This window comes from Aegilops tauschii, chromosome 1 (genome assembly GCF_002575655.3).
Source record: "Aegilops tauschii subsp. strangulata cultivar AL8/78 chromosome 1, Aet v6.0, whole genome shotgun sequence".
Classification (NCBI taxonomy): domain Eukaryota; kingdom Viridiplantae; phylum Streptophyta; class Magnoliopsida; order Poales; family Poaceae; genus Aegilops; species Aegilops tauschii.
Window position 1 is genome coordinate 347,017,650 of NC_053035.3, and position 21,294 is coordinate 347,038,943.

Below are 21,294 nucleotides of genomic sequence, written 5' to 3' on the forward strand. Positions count from 1 at the left end.
TATATTTGATTCAGGAGGAGCACGCGGCAGACAGTGGGAAAACACCCTGCTAGCCAAATGTGAGCCAATCCGGCGCCGGACTCGTCAACTAGGACGAAGGCTGATGCAATGCCAGTTCCGCCCCCGCATGGGGATTTGGATGACGTATCTGTCATGAATTCCGAGGTGGAGAGCGTAATGAATCACCATTGACAGAAAGAGGCCATGCGCGCTCTAGCCTTCTCTGAGCAGGAATTTACCGCACTCAGCTCGGTGGATGCATATATCCGAGCCGCTTGAGATGGACTTTGATACGTCTCCAACGTATCTATAATTTTTTGTTGCTCCATGCTATTATGTATTCTGTTTTGGATGTTTAATGGGCTTTATTATACACTTTTATATTATTTTTGGGACTAAACTATTAACCCAAGGCCTAGTGCAAATTGTTGTTTTTTGCCTATTTAAGTGTTTCGCAGAAAAAGAATATCAAACGGAGTCCAAACGGAATGAAACCTTCGGGAGCGTGATTTTTGGAACAAACGTGATCCAGAGGACTTGGAGTGGACGTCAAGCAATCAACGAGGAGGCCACGAGGCAGGGGGCGCGCCTACCCCCTGGGCGCACCCTCCACCCTCATGCGCCCCTTGTGGCTCCGCCGACCTACTTCTTCCTCCTATATATACCTACGTACCCCGAAACCATCCAGGAGCACCACGAAAACCTATTTCCACCACCGCAACCTTCTGTACCCGTGAGATCCCATCTTGGGGCCTTTTCCGGCGCTCCGCCGGAGGGGGCATCGATCACGGAGGGCTTCTACATCAATACCATAGCCTCTCCGATGATGTGTGAGTAGTTTATCACAGACCTTCGGGTCCATAGTTATTAGCTAGATGGCTTCTTCTCTCTCTTTGGATCTCAATACAAAGTTCTCCTCGATCTTCTTGGAGATCTATTTGATGTAATTCTTTTTGCGGTGTGTATGTCGAGATCCGATGAATTGTGGGTTTATGATCAAGATTATCTATGAACAATATTTGAATCTCCTCTGAATTCTTTTATGTATGATTTGTTATCTTTGCAAGTCTCTTCGAATTATCAGTTTGGTTTGGCCTACTAGATTGATCTTTCTTGCAATGGGAGAAGTGCTTAGCTTTGGGTTCAATCTTGCGTTGCTCGATCCCATTGATAGAAGGGGAAACGACACGTATTGTATTGTTGCCATCGAGGATAAAAAGATGGGGTTTATATCATATTGCTTGACTTTATCCCTCTACATCATGTCATCTTGCCTAATGGGTTACTCTGTTCTTACGAACTTAATACTCTATATGCATGCTAGATAGCGGTCGATGTGTGGAGTAATAGTAGTAGATGCAGGCAGGAGTCGGTCTACTTGTCACAGACGTGATGCCTATATACATGATCATGCCTAGATATTCTCATAACTATGCTCAATTATATCAATTGCTCGACAGTAATTTGTTCACCCACTGTAATACTTATGCTATCTTGAGAGAAGCCACTAGTGAAACCTATGGCCCGCGGGTCTATTCTCCATCATATAAGTTTACATCTATTTTATTTTACATTCTTTACTTTTAATCTTTATCATAAAAATACCAAAAATATTATCTTATCATCTCTATCAGATCTCACTTTTGCAAGTGGCCGTGAAGGGATTGACAACCCGTTTATCGCGTTGGTTGCAAGGTTCTTATTTGTTTGTGTAGGTACGAGGGACTTGCGTGTGGCCTCCTACTGGATTGATACCTTGGTTCTCAAAAACTGAGGGAAATACTTATGGTACTTTGCTGCATCACCCTTTCCTCCTCAAGGGAAAAACCAACGCAGTGCTCAAGAGGTTGCAAGAAGGATTTCTGGCGCCGTTGCCGGGGAGTCTACGCACAAGTCAAGACATACCAAGTACCCATCACAAACTCTTATCCCTCGCATTACATTATTTTCCATTTGCCTCTCGTTTTCCTCTCCCCCACTTCACCCTTGCCGTTTTATTCGCTCTCTCTTTCCGCTCCCTCTTTTCTCGTGTTCCTTGAGTTTGTTGTCGTTATGTCTGAATCTGGGGAGGTTATCGTTGATAAAGGAAATAATAATAATATGGAAAATTTTGATGCTTTCATGATCCTCCTGAGGAACCCACTATCTTGCATACTAAAAAGCTTAGAGTCGGTAGTGGTAATATTATTGGGAAGGGAGTTATTCAAGATTTCTTTACTTGTGCTGGTGCTTTGCCCATTATGGGTGGTTCTATTCTTCATAGAACTAGTAGTCTTACGGATGCAATATCCTTGCTCGTAGTAGAACTTGAAAGGCAATTTCTTCATATGCATCCTTGCATACAAAGAATTTTCCAAGAATTTTCTAATATTGAGTACTCTTCTGTTAAGTGTGCCGCTACTATCTTTTTGGCTCATGAGTTCAGATTTATAATGAAAGGGGCTAGAGAAAATTTTGCACATTATAGGGTGGATGCTGGTCATCCTCCCATAGAAGCTATCCTTTTTAATCAAGAAGACATAATGCGTTTACAATCTTTGGATCATGTTGCTTATAATGAAAACCTTAGAAAAAAGGTTCCTACCGATGTTCTAGTAGATAGAATTTCTGAACTTAATGATGACTTTGCTATTCAGAATAATGGGTTAGGGTTTTCTCTTGAGCAAAGGCTCGTGACTTTTTGTCAAAAGAACGCTTGTAATGATGAATTGGCTGTGCAATATAAGGGGCCGAGGGAGGAACCCATACCTCCCGAGCTTGATTTTGGGGACTTTTGCCCTATTAAATTTAACCCCTTTGATTACTTTTTCTTGCCACAAAGGAAACTTGCTGCTGAACGCAGAGAATACGAAAGGAGTTTTCACGATTTGCCTTACCATTATTATGGCAATACCTAGATCTATTCTTGTCTTTATGCCTAGCTAGGGGCGTTAAACGATAGCGCTTGTTGGGAGGCAACCCAATTTTATTTTTATTTCTTGCTTTTTGGTTCTGTTTAGGAATAAATAATCCATCTAGCTTCTGGTTAGATGTGTTTTTATGTTTTAATTAGTGTTTGTGCCAAGTTAAACCTATAGGATCTTCTTGGTTAATAGCTATTTGATCTTGCTGAAAATTCCAGAAACTTTCTGTTCATGAAAACAATTGTTAAAAATCACCAGAACGTGATAAAATACTGATTCTAATTGCAGTAGATCAATAAAAAAATTCTAGGTCGTCCTATTTCGGTAGATTTTTCTGAGTTCCAGAAGTTTGCGTTAGATACAGATTACTACAGACTGTTCTGTTTTTGACAGATTCTGTTTTTCGTGTGTTGTTTGCTTATTTTGATGAATCTATGGCTAGTAATAGAGTTTATGAACCATAGAGAAGTTGGAATACAGGAGGTTTAACACCAATATAAATAAAGAATGAGTTCATTACAGTACCTTGAAGTGGTGTTTTGTTTTCTTTCGCTAACGGAGCTCATGAGATTTTCTGTTGAGTTTTGTGTTGTGAAGTTTTCAAGTTTTGAGTAAAGATTTGAGAGATCATGGAACAAGGAGTGGAAAGAGCCTAAGCTTGGGGATGCCCAAGGCACCCTAAGGTAACTCCAAGGACACCAAAAAGCCAAAGCTTGGGGATGCCCCGGAAGCCATCCCGTCTTTTGTCTTCGTACATCGGTAACTTTACTTGGAGCTATATTTTTATTCACCACATGATATGTGTTTTGCTTGGAGTGTCTTGTATGATTTGAATCTTTGTTTTTTAGTTCACTACAATCATCCTTGCTGTACACACCTTTTGGGAGATACACGCATTAGTCGGAATTTATTAGATTACTCTTTGTGCTTCACTTATATCTTTTGAACTATATAGTTTTTGCTCTAGTGCTTCACTTATATCTTTTAGAGCACGGCGGTGGTTCTATTTTTATAGAAATATTTGTTCTGTCATGCTTCACTTATATTATTTTGAGAGTCCTTTGGAACAGCATGGTAGTTTGCTTTGGTTATAAAATTAGTCCTAATATGATAGGCATCCAAGATTAGTATAATAAAAACTTTCATATAAGTCCGTTGAATACTAAGAGAAGTTTGATACTTGATGATTGTTTTGACATATGGAGATAGTGATATTAAAGTTGTGCTAGTTGAGTAGTTGTGAATTTGAGAAATACTTGTGTTGAAGTTTGCAAGTCCCGTAGCATGCACGTATGGTAAACGTTGTGTGACAAATTTGAAACATGAGGTGTTCTTTGATTGTCATCCTTATGAGTGGCGGTCGGGGACGAGCGATGGTCTTTTCCTACCAATCTATCCCCCTAGGAGCATGCGCGTAGTGATTGGTTTTTGATGACTTGTAGATTTTTGCAATAAGTATGTGAGTTCTTTATGACTAATGTTGAGTCCATGGATTATACGCACTCTCAACCTTCCATCATTGCTAGCCTCTTCGGTACCGTGCATTTCCCTTTCTCGCCTTGAGAGTTGGTGCAAACTTCGCCGGTGCATCCAAACCCCGTGATACGATATGCTCTATCACACATAAACCTCCTTATATCTTCCTCAAAACAGCCACCATACCTACCTATTATGGCATTTCCATAGCCATTCCGAGATATATTGCCATGAAACTTTCCGCCGTTCCGTTTATTATTACACGCATCCTCATTGTCATATTGCCTTGCATGATCATGTAGTTGACATCGTATTTGTGGCAAAGCCACCATGCATATTTTTATACATGTCACTCATGAGTCATTGTCCATCCCGGTACTCTGCCGGAGGCATTCATATAGAGTCGTATTTTGTTCTAGTATCGAGTTGTAAATGAATAGAAGTGTGATCATCATCATTAGTAGAGCATTGTCCCAAAAAAAGGCCAAAAGAAAGGATGGCCCAAAAAATAAAATAAAAAGGGTCAATGCTACTATCATTTATTTCAACACTTGTGCTTCAAAGTAGCACCATGATCTTTATGACAGAGAGTCTCTTGTTTTGTCACTTTCATATACTAGTGGGAATTTTTCATTATAGAACTTGGCTTGTATATTCCAACAATGGGCTTCCTCAAATGCCCTAGGTCATCGTGAGCAAGCAAGTTGTATGCACACCCACTTAGTTTCTTTTGTTGAGCTTTCATATATTTATAGCTCTAGTGCATCCGTTGCATGGCAATCCCTACTCCTTTCATTGACATCAATTGATGGGCATCTCCCTAGCCTGTTGATTAGCCGCGTCAATGTGAGACTTTCTCCTTTTTGTCTTCTCCACACAACCTCCATCATTATATTCTATTCCACCCATAGTGCTATATCCATGGCTCACGCTCATGTATTGCGTGAAAGTTGAAAAAAGTTTGAGATTACTAAAGTATGAAACAATTGCTTGGCTTGTCATCAGGGTTGTGCAAGATGAGAGCATTCCTGGGTGACGAAAATGAAGCATGACCAAACTATATGATTTTGTAGGGATGAAATTTCTTTGGCCATGTTATTTTGAGAAGACATAATTGCTTAGTTAGTATGCTTGAAGTATTATTATTTTTATGTCAATATTAAACTTTTATCTTGAATCTTTCGGATCTGAACATTCATGCCACAATAAAGAAAATTACATTGAAGAATATGCTAGGTAGCATTCCACATCAAAAATTCTGTTTTTATCATTTACCTACTCGAGGACGAGCATGAATTAAGCTTGGGGATGCTTGATACATCTCCAACGTATCTATAATTTTTGATTGCTCCATGCTATTATATATTCTGTTTTGCATGTTTAATGGGCTTTATTATACACTTTTATATTATTTTTGGGACTAACCTATTAACCCAAGGCCCAGTGCAAATTGCTGTTTTTTGCCTATTTCAGTGTTTTGCAAAAAATAATATCAAACGGAGTCCAAACGGAATGAAACCTTCGGGAGCGTGATTTTTGGAACAAACGTGATCCAGAGGACTTGGAGTGGACGTCAAGCAATCAACGAGGAGGCCGTGAGGCAGGGGGCGCGCCCTCCACCCTCGTGGGCCCCTCGTGGCTCCGCTGACCTACTTCTTCCTCCTATATATACCTACGTACCCCAAAACCATCCAGGAGCACCACGAAAACCTATTTCCACCGCCGCAACCTTCTGTACCCGTGAGATCCCATCTTGTGGCCTTTTCCGGCGCTCCGCCGGAGGGGGCATCGATCACGGAGGGCTTCTACATCAACACCATAGCCTCTCCGATGATGTGTGAGTAGTTTATCACAGACCTTCGAGTCCATAGTTATTAGCTAGATGGCTTCTTCTCTCTCTTTGGATCTCGATACAAAGTTCACCTCGATCTTCTTGGAGATCTATTTGATGTAATTCTTTTTGCGGTGTGTTTGTCAAGATCCGATGAATTGTCTTTTTATGATCAAGATTATCTATGAACAATATTTGAATCTCCTCTGAATTCTTTTATGTATGATTTGTTATCTTTGCAAGTCTCTTCGAATTATCAGTTTGGTTTGGCCTACTAGATTGATCTTTCTTGCAATGGGAGAAGTGCTTAGCTTTGGGTTCAATCTTGCGTTGCTCGATCCCAGTGACAGAAGGGGAAACGACACGTATAATATGTCTCCATCGTATCTTCTTTTCCAAACACTTTTGCCCTTGTTTTGGACTCTAACTTGCATGATTTGAATGGAACTAACCCGGACTAACGCTGTTTTCATCAGACTTTCCATGGTGTTATTTATGTGCAGAAACAAAAGTTCTCGGAATGACCTGAAACTCCACGGAACATCTTTTTGGAAAATATTAAAAATACTGGAAGAAAAATCCACGTCAGGGGGCCCACACCCTGTCCACGAGGGTGGGGGGCGCGCCTGCCCCCCTGGGCGCGCCCCCTACCTCTTGGGGCCCCCTCACGCTCCATCGACCTCAACTCCAACTCCATATGTCCACTTTCGGGGAGAAAAAATCAGAGAGAAGGATTCATCGCGTTTTACGATACGGAGCCGCCGCCAAGCCCTAAAACCTCTCGGGAGGGCTGATCTCGAGTCCGTTCGGGGCTTCGGAGAGAGGAATCCGTCGCCGTCGTCATCATCAACCATCCTCCATCACCAATTTCATGATGCTCACCGTCGTGCGTGAGTAATTCCATCGTAGGCTTGCTGGACGGTGATGAGTTGGATGAGATCTATCATGTAATCGAGTTAGTTTTGTTAGGGTTTGATCCCTAGTATCCACTATGTTCTGAGATTGATGTTCCAATGACTTTGCTATGCTTAATGCTTGTCACTAGGGCCCGAGTGCCATGATTTCAGATGTGAACCTATTATGTTTTCATGAATATATGTGAGTTCTTGATCCTATCTTGCAAGTCTATAGTCACCTACTATGTGTTATGATCCGGCAACCCCGAAGTGACAATAATCGGGACCACTCCCGGTGATGACCATAGTTTGAGGAGTTCATGTATTCACTATGTGTTAATGCTTTGTTCCGGTACTCTATTAAAAGGAGGCCTTAATATCCCTTAGTTTCCATTAGGACCCCGCTGCCACGGGAGGGTAGGACAAAAGATGTCATGCAAGTTCTTTTCCATAAGCACATATGACTATATTCAGAATACATGCCTATATTACATTGATGAATTGGAGCTAGTTGTGTGTCACCCTATGTTATGATTGTTACATGATGAATTGCATCCGGCATAATTTTCCATCACTGATCCAATGCCTACGAGCTTTTCACATATTGTTCTTCGCTTATTTACTTTTCCGTTGCTACTGTTACAATCACTACAAAACCCAAAAATATTACTTTTGCTACTGTTACCTTTGTTACCGTTACCATTACTATCATATTACTTTGCTACTAAACACTTTGCTGCAGGTACTAAGTTATCCAGGTGTGGTTGAATTGACAACTCAACTGCTAATACTTGAGAATATTCTTTGGCTCCCCTTGTGTTGAATCAATAAATTTGGGTTGAATACTCTACCCTCGAAAACTGTTGCGATCCCCTATACTTGTGGGTTATCAAGACTATTTTCTGGCGCCGTTGCCGGGGAGCATAGCTCTATTCTTTGAGTCACTTGGGATTTATATCTGCTGGTCACTATGAAGAACTTGAAAGACGCAAAAACAACAATTTATCCCTCAACTACGAGAGGAGGTAAGGAATTGCCATCTAGCTTTGCACTTGATTCACCTTCTGTTTTGAGTAAGCTTGCGACACCTAAACCTGCTTCTGCTATTAATCCTGATATGTCGCATGTTATTGATGATGCCACTTCTGCTATGCATGATACTTATGATGAAACTACTACTATGCTTGATACTACTATGCCACTTGGTGAATTTCTTGATGAACAACTTGCTAGGGTTAGAGAGAATGAAATTATTGAAACTGATAACATTGATGAAAGTGATGATGAAGACTCTCCCCCTAATAAATATGAATCGCCTATTATTCCTGAGGGTTATGTTCTGGAAAAAGAAGCTGCTTTAGCTATTTTAGCTCGCAAAGATAGATACGAGCTCAAGAGGTTATTAGCTAAATGGAAGCAGCAATCTCTTAATGCTAGAATGAAACCTGACCAGCTTTTGCTACTTCACCTATCTGTGTTACTGATAAGGATTATGAATTCTCTGTTGAACCTGATATAATTACTTTGGTTGAATCTGATCCTTTTCATGGCTATGAATCTGAAACTGTTGTGGCACATCTTACTAAATTAAATGATATATCCACCCTATTCACTAATGATGAGAAAACTCGCTACCTTTATATCCTTAAAATATTTCCGTTCTCATTAAAGGGTGATGCTAAGATATGATTTAATTCTCTTGATCCTGGTTGTGTGCGTAGTCCCCAGGATATGATTTATTACTTCTCTGCTAAATATTTCCCCGCTCATAAGAAACAAGGTGCTTTAAGGGATATATATAATTTTGTGCAAATTGAAGAAGAGAGTCTCCAACAAGCTTGGGGGAGGCTTCTCCAATTACTTAATGCTTTGCCTGATCATCCTCTTAAGAAAAATGAAATACTTGATATCTTTTATAATGGACTAACCGATGCTTCCAGAGATTACCTGGATAGTTGTGCTGGTTCTGTTTTCAGGGAAAGAACACCGGATGAAGCTGAACTTCTATTGAATAATATGTTGACAAATGAAAATAATTGGACACTTCCCGAGCCAGCTCCTGAGCCAATTCCTGAGCCTATTCCTAAATCAACTCTAAAGAAAAGAGGTGTTCTATTTCTCAGTCCTGAAGATATGCAAGAGGCAAAGAAATCTATGAAAGAAAAGGGTATTAAAGCAGAAGATGTTAAGAATTTACCTCCTATTGAAGAAATACATGGTCTTAATTTACCGCGTGTTGAAGAAACTGATGATCTTAATCCTTCACCTATTGAAGAAATACATGGTCTTGACAACCCGACACAGGTAGTAAAGGTAAATTCTCTCTATAGATTTGATGAAGGTGATATTCCTCACTATAAGTCTGCTAGACAATGCTTACAAGAGTTTGATAATTTTATTGTCAAACAAGAAAACTTCAATGCTTATTTTGGTAGACAATTGAAATACAATTCCGATACGCTTGAACACTTGGGTGATTATATGTCTAGAGTTAAAGGTGAACTTAAACTCATTACTAAACATGCTTCTATGGTTACCACTCAAGTAGAACAAGTACTTAAAGCTCAGAATGATTTGCTCAATGAATTGAATTGTAAGAATAATGATTATGTTGTTAGAGTGGCTACTAGAACTGGTAAGATGACTCAGGAACCTTTGTATCGTGAAGGCCACCCTAAGAGAATTGAACAAGATTCTCAGAGAAATAATATTGATGCACCTAGTCCTTCTAAAAAGAAGAAAAAGAAAAATGGTAGGACTTTGCATGCTTCTAGTGAACCTATTGCTGAACCACCTGAGAATCCAAATGATATCTCTATTTCTGATGCTGAAACACAATCTGGTAATGAACATGAACCTAATGAAAATGTTAATGATGATGTTCATGATGATGCTCAACCTAGTAATGATAATGTTGTAGAAATTGAACCTGCTGTCGATCTTGATAACCCACAATCAAAGAATCAATGTTATGATAAGAGAGACTTTGTTGCTAGGAAGCACGGTAAAGAAAGAGAACCATGGGTTCAGAAACCCATGCCTTTTCCTCCCAAACCATCCAAGAAAAAGGATGATGAGGATTTTGAGCGCTTTGCTGAAATGATTAGACCTATCTTTTTCCGTATGCGATTAACTGGTATGCTCAAAATGAATCCTTATGCTAAGTACATGAAAGAAATTGTCACTAATAAAAGAAAGATACCGGAAGCTGAAATTTCCACCATGCTTGCTAATTATACTTTTAAGGGTGGAATACCAAAGAAACTAGGAGATCCAGGGGTACCAACTATACCATGCTCCATTAAAAGAAACTATGTTAAAACTGCTTTATGTGATCTTGGAGCCGGTGTTAGTGTGATGCCTCTCTCTTTATATCGTAGACTTGATTTGAATAAGTTGACACCTACTGAAATATCTTTGCAAATGGTTGATAAATCAACTGCTATACCTGTCGGTATTTGTGAGGATGTGCCTGTTGTAGTTGCAAACGTTACTATTTTAACGGACTTTGTTATTCTTTATATTCCCGAGGACGATAGTATGTCTATTATTCTTGGAAGACCTTTTTTGAATACTGCAGGGGCTGTTATTGATTGCAACAAAGGCAATGTCACTTTTCATGTTAATGGTAATGAGCATACGGTACACTTTCCGACGAAACAACCTCAAGTTCATAGTATCAACTCTATTGGAAAAATTCGATCAATTATTTTTGGAGGTTTTGAATTTCCTCTTCCTACTGTCAAGAAGAAATATGATATTCTTATTATTGGGGATGTGTATATCCCCGTTGAGGTAACATAGTGTCATTTGAAATTTCTCCGGTTCCATGTTATTTGGAATGAGTTTGTTAACAAGACTTGATCAACCTTGTTAGTGGATTCCTTTTGATGAGCATGAGATGGATGAAACAAGAAGGCACAACCTTCTGTACCCTCTTTTTACTTTCTGATATTTAGTTGAAATAAAGTAAAAATAGTATTTTTCTGTCTGTTTTCTGATTTATCCGTGCAATATAAAAATACCCCGAAAATAAAAGTTCTCCAAATGCCCTGAAAATAGAATATGATTTTTTCTGGAATATTTGAGAATACCTGGCACTGAGAACACAGCAGGGGGAGCAAGCACTTGGCCACGAGGGTCCAGGGCACGCCCCCTGCCTCGTGGGCCGACGGTGGCTCCCCTCCACTTATTCCTGCACCCACACACTTCTTCTTCCTCCCAAAAAAATCACCATTCAGCTCAAGCACGAGTTCTAGCTCATTTTGCTGCGATTTTCGATCTCCTTGCTCAAAGCACCTCTCACAAAACTGCTTGGGGAGATTGTTCCTTGGTATGTGACTCCTCCATTGGTCCAATTAGTTTTTGTTCTAGTGCTTTATTCATTGAAAATTTGTGCTGCCTAGGTGACCATGTTCTTGAGCTTGCATGTCAAATTTATATGGTTCCAAGTAGTTCTAATGCTTGATATAGGCTCTAGGCACTTGTAGGAGTAGTTGCTATCAATCTTGTTGAGCTTGGTTCACTTTTATTTTGAAGTTACTAAAAATTTAAGAAATTTTTCAGAGGAAGAAATATGCTTAGGAAAATGTTCCAAGGTGGTTCTTCAAGGAAGCAAGGACCCAGGCTTGCAATGTGTGATGCTGACGATGAGCCACCAAGGGACGCTCCAGTGCGGCCTTGTGAATGGCTTTTAGAAAACTTTATGGATCGAGCGGGAATCAAGGAAGAATTTAACGCATATTTGCGTAACGCTGATCTTGTGAACGTCGAGGGAGAAAAGTGCCGCCAGTACCACTATCTCACTAGTTCCTTTGTGGGGAGGTTTGAATTTTCATCTTCACGTAATTCTCCAACTGTCCTGTTTGATCTTTATGAAAAATCTTATACGATGGACTTAGAGGATTTTACCACTGCTTGCAAACTTCCACAATGGGGTAGTGCTAGCGAACCCCGCAAATCTGAATTTAGAGATTTTCTTGCTAGTATAACTGTGGGAGAATCTAGAGACATAGCACAAGCTACCATAGGGAGTATTCATTTTCCTGCTATACATTATTTTGCTCTCTTCATAGGTAGGTGCATAAATGGTAAAGATGAAGTATGTCATATGTGTGTCCCTGACCTCAGTATTCTTAGGAGTGCTGTGTTAGGAGACAAATCTTATAATTTGGGAGCCATTGTCGCACGTAGGTTGCATCATAATAGATTTAATGGAGATTTCTTTGGAGGAATTTATGCAACCGCTTAGCTAATTTTCTTGGTGTGGACATACGTGAGGATGATATTGAGTTGCCTCCTACTTATTTAGACTTTAATGCTATGGTTCACCACCAGTTTGTTGAGAGGAATGAATCACCTCTCCGGTATCGCTTAATCTTTGACAGACGTCGTGCTGTCCGTATTACTCTCCCTGCTCCTGCCTTCTTTGATTATCAGGCAAAAGGAAGATATGTTATTACCAGAGAGGAGGCAGATGACTATGAGAGGAGGGCGGAAGCAGCTCGCTGCCACGTTGCAGCTCAGGAGGCGATAGCCGCTGCATCTCAGTACGACCCCGACTACCACTATGGATATCCACCAGGCCATCCATGGAAATAGACGAACTTAGGCCAAAAGCCTAAGCTTGGGGGAGTACGTATTTCCCACCGACATTACATTTATGTTCACACACTCATTGCTAGTTGTCGGTGCTCATACTCTTTCACTGTAATATCCATGCTAGTTTATTTTCTTTTTCTTGCTTTCTTCTTGTGTGTATAATAAACCTTAAGAAAAACCCAAAAAAAATTAGTGTAGCTTTTAGCTAGTTTACTTTCTTGCTGTAGTAGTAATAATTAAAAAGAAAACCCAAAAAGATTTCCCGTTCTTCTTTTGCTTGTTGGGAGCTTTCCCATGTAAATAGTTTTTATTTCTTTTCTTTTCTTTGGGGGTCGATAGGAGAAGACCATGATTAAATTGTTGAAGTGGCTCTTATATGCATTATTGTTGATTTAACCAAGAGCCCATATTGCCTTGTCTTCTCCTATTTATTGAATGCTCGCAGATTCCAGCTTAGTCCAATGCACGTGCACTCTTATAATTATTCACTTCGTTCGTTCATGCAAGTGAAAGGCAATTATGACGATATATGATGGACTGACTGAGATGAGAGAAGCTGGTATGAACTCGACCTCTCTTGTTTTTGTAAATATGATTAGTTCATCGTTCCTGATTCAGCCTATTATGAATAAACATGTTTGCAATGACAATTAGAGATCATAGTTGCTTATGCCATGCTTGATTAGCTATGAGTTATAATGGTTTACCTTGCGTGCCAACATGCTATTAAAATGGTTGTGATGTGGTATAGTGGGGTGGTATCCTCCTTTGAATGATTTAAGTGACTTGACTTGGCACATGTTCACACATGTAGTTGAAACAAATCAACATAGCCTTCACGATATTTATGTTCATGGTGGATTATATCCTACTCATGCTTGTACTCAATGTTTATTAATTTTAATGCATGTTCATGACTGTTGTCGCTCTCTAGTTGGTCGCTTCCTAGTCTTTTGCTAGCCTTCACTTGTACTAAGTGGGAATACTGCTTGTGCATCCAATCCCTTAAACCCCAAAGTTATGCCATATGAGTCCACTATACCTTCCTATATGCGGTATTTACCTGCCGTTCCAAGTAAATTTGCATGTGCCAAACTCTAAACCTTCAAATGAAATTCTATTTTGTATGCTCGAATAGCTCATGTATCAACTAGGGTTGTCCGTATCTTCCATGCTAGGCGGGTTATTCTCAAGAGGAGTGGACTCCGCTCCTCATTCACGAGAAAATGGCTGGTCACCGGGATGCCCAGTCCCATGCTTTATGCAAACTAAATCAAAATTATTGCAAACAAAACTCCCCCGGGACTGTTGCTAGTTGGAGGCACTCGTTGTTTCGAGCAAGCCATGGATTGATGCTTGTTGGTGGAGGGGGAGTACAAACTTTACCATTCTGTTTGGGAACCGCCTATAATGTGTGTAGCATGGAAGATATCGCCATCTCTTGGTTGTTATGTTGACAATGAAAGTATGCCGCTCAAAATATTATTTATCTCTATTTCAAAAACCGAGCTCTGGCACCTCTACAAATCCCCGCTTCCCTCTGCGAAGGGCCTATCTATTTACTTTCATGTTGAGTCATCACCCTCTTATTAAAAAGCACTAGCAGGAGAGCACTGCTGTCATTTGCATCCATTACTATTAATTTATATTGGGTATGACTAGATCTCTTTTACCATGAATTACAATGTCTAGTCAGTCCTTGATCTTTAAAGGTGCTCTGCATTTATGTTTTGCGGTCTCAGAAAGGGCTAGCGAGATACCATCTTGTTATATCATAGCATGATTGTTTTGAGAAAGTGTTGTCATCCGAGATTTATTATTATCGCTCGCTAGTTGATTATGCCATTGATATGAGTAAACAATGAGACCTAAGAGTTATTGTCAATTGGTTAGTCATAATCTTTGCTGAAAACTTGAATGCTGGCTTTACATATTTACAACAACAAGAGCAAACAGAGTTTGTAAAAGTTTTTCTTTATCACTTTCAGTTTATCAACTGAATTGCTTGAGGACAAGCAAAGGTTTAAGCTTGGGGGAGTTGATACGTCTCCGTCGTATCGACTTTTCCAAACACTTTTGACCTTGTTTTGGACTCTAACTTGCATGATTTGAATGGAACTAACCCGGAATGATGCTGTTTTCAGTAGACTTTCCATGGTGTTATTTGTGTGCAGAAACAAAAGTTCTCGGAATGACCTGAAACTCCACGGAACATCTTTTTGGAAAATATTAAAAATACTGGAAGAAAAATCCACGTCAGGGGGCCCACACCCTGCCCACGAGGGTGGGGCGCGCGCCCCCTACCTCCTGGGCCCCCTGACGCTCCACCGACCTCAACTCCAACTCCATATATTCACTTTCGGGGAGAAAAAAAATCAGAGAGAAGGATTCATCGCGTTTTACGATACGGAGCCGCCGCCAAGCCCTAAAACCTCTCGGGAGGGCTGATCTGGAGTCCGTTCGGGGCTCCGGAGAGGGGAATCCGTCGCCGTCGTCATCATCAACCATCCTCCATCACCAATATCATGATGCTCACCGCCGTGCATGAGTAATTCCATCGTAGGCTTGCTGGACGGCGATGAGTTGGATGAGATCTATCATGTAATCGAGTTAGTTTTGTTAGGGTTTGATCCCTAGTATCCACTATGTTCTGAGATTGATGTTGCTATGACTTTGCTATGCTTAATGCTTGTCACTAGGGCCCGAGTGTCATGATTTCAGATCTGAACCTATTATGTTTTCATGAATATATGTGAGTTCTTGATCCTATCTTGCAAGTGTATAGTCACCTACTATGTGTTATGATCCGGCAACCCCGAAGTGACAATAATCGGGACCACTCCCGGTGATGACCATAGTTTGAGGAGTTTATGTATTCACTATGTGTTAATGCTTTGTTCCGGTACTCTATTAAAAGGAGGCCTTAATATCCCTTAGTTTCCATTAGGACCCCGCTGCCACGGGAGGGTAGGACAAAAGATGTCATGCAAGTTCTTTTCCATAAGCACGTATGACTATATTCGGAATACATGCCTACATTACATTGATGAATTGGAGCTAGTTCTGTGTCACCCTATGTTATGGTTGTTACATGATGAACCGCATCCGGCATAATTTTCCATCACCGATCCAATGCCTACGAGCTTTTCACATATTGTTCTCCGCTTATTTACTTTTCCGTTGCTACTGTTACAATCACTACAAAACCCAAAAATATTACTTTTGCTACTGTTACCTTTGTTACCGTTACCATTACTATCATATTACTTTGCTACTAAACACTTTGCTGCAGATACTAAGTTATCCAGGTGTGGTTGAATTGACAACTCAACTGCTAATACTTGAGAATATTCTTTGGCTCCCCTTGTGTTGAATCAATAAATTTGGGTTGAATACTCTACCCTCGAAAACTGTTGCGATCCCCTATACTTGTGGGTTATCAACGTATTGTATTGTTGCCATCGAGGATAAAAAGATGGGGTTTGTATCATATTGCTTGAGTTTATCCCTCTACATCATGTCATCTTGCCTAATGTGTTACTCTGTTCTTATGAACTTAATACTCTAGATGCATGCTGGATAGCGATCGATGTGTGGAGTAATAGTAGTAGATGCAGGCAGGTGTCGGTCTACTTGTCACGGACGTGATGCCTATATACATGATCATGCCTAGATATTCTCATAACTACGATCGATTCTATCAATTGCTCGACAATAATTTGTTCACCCACCGTAATACTTATGCTATCTTGAGAGAAGCCACTAGTGAAACCTATGGCCCCCGGGTCTATTCTCCATCATATAAGTTTACGTCTATTTTATTTTACGTTCTTTACTTTTAATCTTTATCATAAAAATACCAAAAATATTATCTTATCATCTCTATCAGATCTCACTTTTGCAAGTGGCCGTGAAGGGATTGACAACCCCTTTATCGCGTTGGTTGCACGGTTCTTATTTGTTTGTGTAGGTACGAGGGACTTGCGTGTGGCCTCCTACTGGATTGATACCTTGGTTCTCAAAAACTGAGGGAAATACTTACACTATTTTGCTGCATCACCCTTTCCTCCTCAAGGGAAAAACCAGCGCAGTGCTCAAGAGGTAGCAAGAAGGATTTCTGGCGCCGTTGCCGGGGAGTCTACGCACAAGTCAAGACATACCAAGTACCCATCACAAACTCTTATCCTCGCATTACATTATTTGCCATTTGCCTCTCGTTTGCCTCTCCCCCACTTCACCCTTGCCGTTTTATTCGCTCTCTCTTTCCGCTCCCTCTTTTTCGTGTTCCTTGAGTTTGCTGTTGTTATGTCTGAATCTGGGGAGGTTATCGTTGATAAAGGCAATAATAATAACATGGAAAATTTTGATGCTTTCAATGATCCTCCCGAGGAACCCACTATCTTGCATACTAAAAAGCTTAGAGTCGGTAGTGGTAATATTATTGGGAAGGGAGTTATTCAAGATTTCTTTACTTGTGCCGGTGCTTTGCCCGTTATGGGTGGTTCTATTCTTCATAGAACTAGTAGTCTTACGAATGCAATATCCTTGCTCATAGTAGAACTTGAAAGGCAATTTCTTTATATGCATCCTTGCATACAAAGAATTTTCTAATATTGAGTACTCTTCTGTTAAGCGTGCCGCTACTATCTTTTTGGCTCATGAGTTCACATTTATAATGAAAGAGGCTAGAGAATTTTTTGCACATTATAGGGTGGATGCTGGTCATCCTCCCATAGAAGCTATCCTTTTTAATCAAGAAGACATAATGCGTTTACAATCTTTGGATCATGTTGCTTATAATGAAAACCTTAGAAAAAAGGTTCCTACGGATGTTCTAGTTGATAGAATTTCTGAACTTAATGATGACTTTGCTATTCAGAATAATGGGTTAGGTTTTTCTCTTGAGGAAAGGCTCGTGACTTTTTGTCAAAAGAACGCTTGTAATGATGAATTGGTTGTGCAATATAAGGGGCCAAGGGAGGAACCCATACCTCCCGAGCTTGATTTTGGGGACTTTTGCCCTATTAAATTTAACCCCCTTGATTACTTTTGCTTGCCACAAAGGAAACTTGCTGCTGAACGCAGAAAATACGAAAGGAGTTTTCACGATTTGCCTTACCATTATTATGGAAATACCTAGATCTATTCTTGCCTTTATGCCTAGCTAGGGGCGTTAAACGATAGCGCTTGTTGGGAGGCAACCCAATTTTATTTTTATTTCTTGCTTTTTGGTTCTGTTTAGGAATAAATAATCCATCTAGCTTCTAGTTAGATGTGTTTTTATGTTTTAATTAGTGTTTGTGCCAAGTTAAACCTATAGGATCTTCTTGGTTAATAGCTATTTGATCTTGCTGAAAATTCCAGAAACTTTCTGTTCATGAAAACAATTGTTAAAAATCACCAGAACATGATAAAATACTGATTCCAATTGCAGTAGGTCAATAAACAAATTGTCTAGGTCATGAGGTAGCAGACTTGCCGGAGTTACTCAATTATTCTCAAAGGATATACAGGTAGGAGTTTGTGTAATTTTAATAGACATATGCCAGTAGCCCCCGAGACTTGAAGCGGTGAGGCCAACCGATTTAAGGATCGATTTAACCTGCAGGTTCTCAAGGAGAAGAATGTTGCGCTATCCCAGGAGCTGAAAACAAACCAGACACATCTTAATGCCGTTATCGCCGAGCTTGCAGAAATGAAAAAGGCCACAATGGTCACTTCTGAGAAGAAGAAACATGAGGAGGACAAAGGCAAACAATCCGAAGAGATAGAGAGCTTAAAGGCTCAGTTATCGGCCGCTCGAAAAGAGAATGAAAATTTGAAGGGTGGCATGTTCGGTATAAGTTGGAAAACCATCAGAGAGACTCATATTAGTCCACAATTCGGAATTTCTTAACTCTGTTCCTGCAGGTCTATTAGCTGGTCGGCCGGAAAAAGAAGTATCCGGATTTCAAGGCAACGTGTTCGTGGTGCATTAGCGGGCCCGGAAAGCCATGAAGAATATGGCCAAGGCCTTATGGCCATCCGATACCCCTCCAGAAAGTTCGGAGGGTTTGGCGAGCCTATTCAAAGGTGCCCGGCGCCGCTTTGAGCTATGCAAGTCGTCCGCCTGCCGTGAAGGCGCACGAGAAGCCTGGGCGATGGTGAAAACATGCTTTACCAAATTAGATCCGAATCATATGGCCCGAGTGGAACCACATGGACCAGACAGGAAAGAAATTCCATTGAACTTGGTGTATGACCAAGTAATGATAGCTATGAAATACTCGAAAGAAGACTGTAGGTTAGACAGTCTTATAGATGGAATAGACAAGGAGCAGGCATGTGATTCAATGTATCAATGTACTTTATGATCATGCTGTATTTTCAGCCGAACATGTGGAAAAAATTGTCATCGCAGGCTTTCGGCTTTAACCTCCAAACCAAGATGGTGGAGTGTTTCCGGATACTATTGTGGAATGTAAGGAACATTCACGACGTCAGAAAACTAGGCAACTGCTACCTCTTGAGCACTGCGTTGGTTTTTCACTTTAAGAGGAAAGGGTGATGCAGTAAAGTAGCGTAAGTATTTCCCTCAGTTTTGAGAACCAAGGTATCAGTCCTGTAGGAGGTTACACTCAAGTCCCTCGCACCTATACAAACAAATAAGAACCTCGCAACCAACGCGATAAAGGGGCTGTCAATCCCTTCACGGTCACTTACGAGAGTGAGATCTGATAGATATGATAAGATAATATTTTTGGTATTTTTATGATAAAGACTAAAAGTAAAGATTGCAAGGTAAATAAAGATAGAAATAGCTTGTTGACGGGAGATTAATATGATGGAAGATAGACCCGGGGGCATAGGTTTCACTAGTGGCTTCTCTCAAGAGCATAAGTATTACGGTGGGTGAACAAATTACTGTCGAGCAATTGATAGAATTGAGCATAGTTATGCGAATATCTAGGTATGATCATGTATATAGGCATCGCGTCCGTGACAAGTAGACCGACTCCTGCCTGCATCTACTACTATTACTCCACACATCGACCGCTATCCAGCATGCATCTAGAGTATTAAGTTCATAAGAATAGAGTAACGCTTTAAGCAAGATGACATGATGTAGAGGGATAAACTCATGCAATCTGATATAAACCCCATCTTGTTATCCTCGATGGCAACAATGCAATACGTGCCTTGCTGCCCCTGCTGTCACTGGGAAAGGACACCGCAAGATCGAACCCAAAGCTAAGCACTTCTCCCATTGCAAGAAAGATCAATCTAGTAGGCCAAACCAAACTGATAATTTGAAGAGACTTGCAAAGATAACCAATCATACATAAAAGAATTCAGAGAAAGATTCAAATATCGTTCATAGATAAACTTGATCATAAACCCACAATTCATCGGTCCCGACAAACACAACGCAAAAGAAGATTACATCGAATAGATCTCCATGAGAATCGTGGAGAACTTTGTATTGAGATCCAAAGAGAGAAAGAAGCCATCTAGCTAATGACTATGGACCCGAAGGTCTGACGTAAACAATCACACATCATCTGAGAGGCTATGGTGTTGATGTAGAAGCCCTCCGTGATCAATGCCCCCTCCGGCAGGACGCCGGAAAAGGCCCCAAGATGGGATCTCACGGGTACAGAAGGTTGCGGCGGTGGAATTAGGTTTTCGTGGATGCCTCTGATGGTTTGGGGGTACGTAGGTATATATAGGAGGAAGAAGTACATCGGTGGAGTAACGTGGGCCCCACGAAGGTGGAGGGCGCGCCTGGGGGGGGGGGGGGGGGTAGGCGCGCCCCCTGCCTCGTGCTCTCCTCGTTGATTTCTTGACGTGGACTCCAAGTCCTTTGGAGCACGTTTGTTCCAAAAAATCACGTTCCTGAAGGTTTCATTCCGTTTGGACTCCGTTTGATATTCTTTTTCTGCGAAACACTAAAATAGGCAAAAAAAAAGGCAATTTGGGCTGGGCCTCCGGTTAATAGGTTAGTCCCAAAAATAATATAAAAGTGTATAGTAAAGCCCATTAAACATCCAAAACAGAATATAATATAGCATGGAACAATAAAAAATTATAGATACGTTGGAGACGTATCAAGCATCCCCAAGCTTAATTCCTGCTCGTCCTCGAGTAGGTAAATGATAAAAATAGAATTTTTGATGTGGAATTCTACTTGGCATAATTTTCAATGTAATTCTCTTAATTGTGGTATGAATGTTCAGATCCGAAAGATTCAAGACAAAAGTTTAATATTGACATAAAAATAATAATACTTCAAGCATACTAACTAAGCAATTATGTCTTCTCAAAATAACATGGCCAAAGAAAGTTATCCCTACAAAAGCATATAGTATGGATATGCTCTATCCTCATCACACAAAGTATTTAATCATGCACAACCCCGATGACAAGCCAAGCAATTGTTTCATACTTTTGCTGTTCTCAAACTTTTTCAATCTTCATGCAATACATGAGCGTGCGCCATGGACATAGCACTATATGTGGAATAGAATGGTGGTTGTGGAGAAGACAAAAAGGGAGAAGATAGTCTCACATCAACTAGGCGTATCAACGGGCTATGGAGATGCCCATC